The sequence below is a fragment of the Tyto alba genome, unplaced genomic scaffold, assembly GCF_018691265.1.
Source record: "Tyto alba isolate M040663 unplaced genomic scaffold, T.alba_DEE_v4.0 Super-Scaffold_7, whole genome shotgun sequence".
NCBI classification, from domain to species: domain Eukaryota; kingdom Metazoa; phylum Chordata; class Aves; order Strigiformes; family Tytonidae; genus Tyto; species Tyto alba.
This window is the reverse complement of record NW_024881328.1, coordinates 8,510,398-8,516,397: the sequence shown is the minus strand read 5'-3', so window position 1 is coordinate 8,516,397 and position 6,000 is coordinate 8,510,398. Positions and strand designations below refer to the sequence as shown.

The following is a 6,000-nucleotide window of genomic DNA, read 5'->3' as shown; positions in this document are numbered from 1 at the left end:
TCTGTATATGCAGGCTTGGGAAAACACCATTCTCCAGAAGTGACTCTCTCCACTACAAAATATAATCATCCTCTCGTTACAAAAATATGTTACCTTTGCTCTAATGTCTCCCAAAGAGCGTGTTTTAAAGACAACCTAAGAAGTAGAGGAGGACGCTACAACTCCTGGCACAAATACCTGTGTGTGTCTAACGCTTAGAAAAATGTTAGCTGATGTAACGCACCCACCTAGTGCAGCCAAAACCGCAACTAGCTACCAGAGGCGAGATCCGCGCCTAACCTTGCGTACTCGTCGGGGCCGCGAAGGTTTTGGTGGATGAGCCCGGGGAAGGCAGACGAGGGCTCTTGGGGAGCTGTTTCGGGGCGCCAGCACTCTTCCAGCCATGTCTATCTGCCCCTGCTCTCCCGTCCTCCGCCTGACAAACCGCCCAGCGCCGTGAGGCGGCAGCGGCGCTTCCCGGGCCCGTTCCTCCTCGGCGGGCTGGGCCGGAGCGCGGCCGGCCGCGGGCTGCTCTGAGGGGAGAAAGCGCCCGCCGCAAGGCCGAGGCTGCGGCGGGGATCGAGGCCGCCCCTCGGGAGCGCCAGGCTGAGGGGCGCCGAGGCGTCGCTCCACACCGCGCCCTTCCCACAGCGAGCAGCGGCCCTGTGCCCGCTGGCAGGCGCTTTGCTCCCCTCACACCCGCGGCCGCTCGCCCCCCTCAGCGCGGCGCGCCTCCACCTCCCGCCCGCTGCGGCAGCCAGAGCCGGCACTTTGCAGACTCTCCCTCGCTCAGCCTCCGCCTGTCACAGGCGCTTCCGGCCGGGCGGGGCCGCCTTGCGCGCGCTCGCGCTCGCCACCCCGCCTTCCCTCGCCTCAGCCCTGCACGCGGGCGGGCGCTGCCTGGGCCGCGCTCTCGCTCCCTCGCTCGTTCTCGCCCGCGGCCGGCAGTTTGCAGACGCTCCCTGGCGCCCGCCTCCAGGTGGCCCGGCCCCCACAGCGGGCGCGGCGGCCGCCCCTCAAGCCCGCGCCGGCCTCCGCGGAGGGGCCATGGGCGATGCGCTGCTCCCGGCGCGGGGAGCTGCGCACAGGCGGCGCCGGAGGAGGTGAGGCGGCTCCGGTGGTGGTGAGGCGGCTCCGGTGGTGGTGGTGGTGGTGGTGGTGGTGGTGGTGGGGAGCGGTGCCGCGCCCACCCCCTCTGTGGCTGGCGGGTGTGTGTGTGGGAGTGTGTGTGTGTGCGCGTGTGTATGTGCGCGCGCCGCCGTTGCTCCCCTCAGGCCGCCGCGGGCCGTGAGGGAGAGCGGTGTCCTCAGCCCCCCCCCCCCCCCCCCCTTTCCCCCCCCCAGGTTACATCGCGCCCCTCAGGGATCCGGCCCTACCCAGGGGCCGCGGGGCCGGCGGTGGGTGCGGAACGGGAGGGCGGGGCGGGATCGCCGGGGCAGCCGCTTCGGTTGCGGCGGGGCCCGTCCTTGCCGCGGCCCGGCCGCCCCCGTCACCTTGCGTAACGACCTTCCGCGGCGGCGGGGAGCGGCTCCCCGGGCGGCGGCCGCCGCCCCCCTGAGCGGGGCCGGGGCCCGGGAGGTGCCTCCGGGGGTGGGGGGCGGCCCCTGGGAGCCCGGCGGTGGCCGCCCGCCGTGTGTCGGGGAGGACGGACGGACGGACAGGCGCGCCTCGGAGGGACAGAGCAGCGCTTGGCAGAGGTTTTAGCGAAGCGCGGGTGGTAAGCTCTGCCGTGGATGGGAGGATGAATCTTGGGCAAAAGTCTGTTGAAATCTGCCCCTTAAGATGCGATTCGCAAGCTCTTGGTTCTGCCCGATGCTGGTTTTGTTTTCCTCTTCAGACTTTGTAAGCCTCTAGGAAGCGAATTGGAGAAAAAGGTTCCTGAAAACTGTCATCTTTGTGCCAACTGTGCTTCGGTCTGCCATGTCTACTACTTTTTTTTTTTGCCAGAGGTGCATGGAGATTGAAATTAACAATGCTCTTCATTTGTCAGGTTCAGTATTTCTTGCACATCAACATCATCTTGTGGCTCTATCATAGGGATTTATCTTTCTGTAAAATGCAGTGGCTGACCTCATGTGATTGCATAGGTGTATGAACCTACATTAAAGAAGAATTTTGGGGTCCCATTTTATTGTCTTCCTTGGGTTTTAGCAACTGTTTAAAGTAAACTTACTTTTTAATGTATTTATGAGGAGAATAAATGGCACTCAGTTTTGAGGAACTAAATCTTGGCAGAGGCTTTACTCACTGTTAACATAGTGAATGTAGGTTCCATCTTTTCCAGATAGTACCAATCTCATCTTTTGAGTGCATATTTATCTTTCTGGCATTGTGGTCAGTAAACTTGGGAGAATGATCGTGATGCATCAGTCTTTCTTGATAACTGCAGCAAGAATAGAATACTTTTTAAATTAAGGCTTACTCTTGAGATTCATGTTGTTCTAGTATACAGTCTTATTTGTTTAAAAAGCTCTGTCACCTTGTCCCCATGAAATAGTATGATAGCTTTTTCAACAGCATGACTCATAATCCTAAATACAGGAATGAATTTTGACTTAGTGCAGTGCAAGTGCTTTATCTCAGCAAACAGCCTTGTGCAAGTAGGGTGGAAGCAATGTCTAGTACTGTATCTGTTCAAACACTGTCCTTCTGAGGACAAAAATTAAGTTGTTTGCAGACTAGGGGTATGTCTTTACTCCCAAATCAATGAGGTGATCTCAATTCTTTCAGAATACTTTTGCCATTTAATAAAATAGTGAAAAGCTTTCAAAAAAGGAGGAACCAGTTAGTTCTTGTTATTTATTATTGAAGCCATTTTGCCTGAGGACACTGAGTCCAATTTAGTCTGAATGCATGATTTACCTTTTTCCTTCATCTCTGTGTAATGACTCTGACTGTTCTTCATGAGAAACTCTGCTTACTGCAACATCCACAGTTCACATAATTGTTGGTGGCTGTACCAAGCCTAATAGTAGGAAAAAACCCCTTCACCTCTTTTTCTGGTGGTTTTGTTACATATAAACTAACTTTCAGTACTACTTCCTCCTCTTTACCTGTATGAGATGATGTAGGGAATAGTTTACTCTCAAAATGGCCCATGGAGCAGTATGCTTAGCAAAAGGAATGTCTGTTCTTCATAATTTAACGTATGCAGACTGTTTTCTGTTGCTCTTATATAGAATATGGATTTATTTTGTGCAAACAGAGTAAGGATTAAATAAGAACATATGCTGCTTCTCTTCTGGGTGATAAATCCATCTTGCTGTCCAGGAGGAAGGCAGCTTATACAGCCTGGACTGGAAAGATGCTGAAAACCAAAGTGACTGAATACTGAACATAAGAAGATCAGGTTGCTTAAGCTCCCAAAACTAAACTGCCTAAAACTTAGGAAGCAGACAGCAACACTGGGTGAAAATCATCTAAAATCCTTAATCTGCCTCATGAAATAGAATCTGGCAAAGTAATGAAGTATTCTGAATTCCTAAAATGATTTAGAATAAAGACAATTGCTCTCCGATTTTAACTCATCTTACTCCAAGCAGATTCTGTTCCTTTCCCTTGTTTAAAACAACAAAAAAAACCCCAACATCCTTTTTCCTCCCACCCCCAACCCCCACCCCCCCCCCAAAAAAAAAAAAAAGCATTATACCATTAATTTATGTGCTTCAGACAACATGTAGAATTTTATTAGCACCACTTATTTCCCATCAGGTTTGAATTTTTTTTTTTTTAATTTCATTTGCAATGTTATGTTTTTGGCATTGTATGCTGCTGTCATATAATAAATTCACTCTGCTTTTGCTTCTGTTTAATAAAATAGGTTAGTATGCAGTTTTCTTCCTCATCTTGGCTCTAAAATTTTAATAGAACTTCAGGAATTGTTGGCATTAACTGCCCTTCACTGATATAGTAACTTGATGATTAGCTGTGTGGTGGGTATTTTGAAGGCTTAGGTGAATGTTGTGCTCATGTTTTTAGTGGACTGAGATCTAAAGAAGGCTGTCTTAGTGTTTCATGAGAGAATGGGAGAATTAGTTCAGTTTTATTGATAGGAAAAGCAGTGATTAGGGAGATTCAGCGGTAAACATTACTGTATGGTTATTTGTCAACAGATTGTCTGACTTAGTCTTATGCTTAGTCTTTTAAATAGATGGTGGAAAGAAAAACAATATGATGAGTATAAAAAAATCCAGGTTCTGATAGTATTTTCATTTATGTCACGTTATTACTAAAGTGTCTGCAGAATTCTTCTTCTTAAGCCTGGTTTGGAACCGGAGCAGTATTCTAGCAGGAGCTCTTCGTAATGAACATCGGAAGCATCTGCTGGAGAAAATGAACATGCTGCACAGTGCTAATCAGCTGGGAATCTGATGAGTGGAAACTCTTTCAGGAATCAAGCAGTTTTGCTATTACTGCATCTTCAATTTCAAAAAAATTCTTAACTGATTGGAGTGGAATAAGGTCATCCTTTATTCCTCTCTGCTTTTGACGAGTTAGTATTTATACATCTCTGCATTTCATATACCATATATGCACATGCGCTTAAACAAACTAGAAACCAAACACCAAAACCTAAAAAATATTTTGTCTCCCATACTTCAGAAGAAAAAGTGGAATTTTGTATTTGCTTCTGTGTGTATCCATGCACATTTAAACCCCTCTCGTTTTCTTCTTTTAGCATCCTGTTATTGGCATACTTTATTGAAGTTGTAAAGGCTTCGTTATCTGTTTTGCTTTCATTTCTTAAAGAGCTCAGATCTATAATATAATGAAGTATGACTTCTGTGAGGAATAAGTCTCATTCAGATTGTGTTCTGATAGTGACTTGATTTCCATCACTTCTGACCCTATCTTTTTTGACTATTTCTTCTTTGTTCATGTGAGTTGATAACTCACATACTGTAATTTGTGGCTACAAAGAGAAGGTGACTGGAGTTTTATACAACCTTATATTAGTTTGGTGAAGGGTTTTAGATATTGAGGTAGGCCCTCTTAATTGGATGGCATTTGAGGAAGAGCCACCATAATGGTGGAGAATTGGTGACACAGGTGCTGACACAGCCTCCCAGATGTGAGGCAGTGTTTTTTTGTGACAATTCAAACTTTTATGAGGGTGGATAGCCTTATTATTCTATTCAAGCTGGAATAGTTCAGGTGTCTTGAGATTAATTTCTGGTGTTTTGTTCTTGCCTTCCAACAAGGAGAATTCTTGTCTGCTTTAGGTGAAGCCTTCAAGCCCAAGGTCTATGCATGTACTCAGGCCAGGATGTAGCTCCTTTAAGGAATTTCTGCTAGAATGATACCATTTTTATATGTCTGTGACAGGTTGCGTGCTAGGGAGACACTGAAGAGAAAATTAGTTTGGGGGATGGGGATTTCCTCTCAGAGTACTCGCAGTAGCCAAGTCCTTTTCATAAGGAAGACTTAAGTCAATACTGTGATTTGTCTGTTTATTATTTATGATTTGTATGAATTAAGAATCTTGTGAGCCTGGTCATTTGAGTCTCACAAGGTCCTCTTACTCCTGTTAGCTATCTGTATTTCTTCATACATCCCACAGGCATTCCAAACTGTTTAACCTTGATTATTAGTCTAACCTACCGACATTTGTCTTACTGATTTTTATATCCTGATAAAAACCTGTAATCTTTGAAAGCTATCAACCACCTCTTTTGACCCCGTCCTTTAGACAGGGGGATTTTCATCGGTTATAAGTAGCAGGCAGAACCTGATTTTACCGTTATGGGTTGTTGCTCATGGGTCATGTAGTTTGTTGTGTTTCTTTGTATGTAAATTTTTGCCACATAACGTACGCTTTGTGGTTACATTTCCTTAGGATAGTTTTATAACTAAAACCTTTCCTTCACTCTTGTTAAAGTTAGGTAATGGAGTTTTTTTGCTGCTTCCTTTCCATTTCCTGTTAAGGTTGTCTTCCCTAGGAAACAGACAAGTCATACATGCACCATGACTGGTACAACATTTTAGGAAAAACTTCTTCACCAAGAGGGTTGTCAAGCACTG

The 6,000-nt window shown here is 47.1% G+C and overlaps 1 protein-coding gene across 4 annotated transcripts in view; it reads left to right on the top strand.

Annotated features, from left to right (window-relative positions):
• Nucleotides 1-859: 859 nt before the first annotated feature.
• MGAT5 (alpha-1,6-mannosylglycoprotein 6-beta-N-acetylglucosaminyltransferase) overlaps nucleotides 860-6,000 on the top strand; it is a 131,016-nt gene continuing 125,875 nt past the window's right edge. For 2 of the 4 annotated variants that reach the window (XM_033003115.2, XM_033003116.2), the window contains exon 1: nucleotides 860-1,082. The gene's annotated coding sequence lies outside the window, so the exon portion shown is untranslated. Of the gene's footprint in view, nucleotides 1,103-1,574; nucleotides 1,697-6,000 lie in introns of those variants that run through there. The other 2 variants (XM_033003118.2, XM_033003119.2) reach the window with 2 other exon arrangements.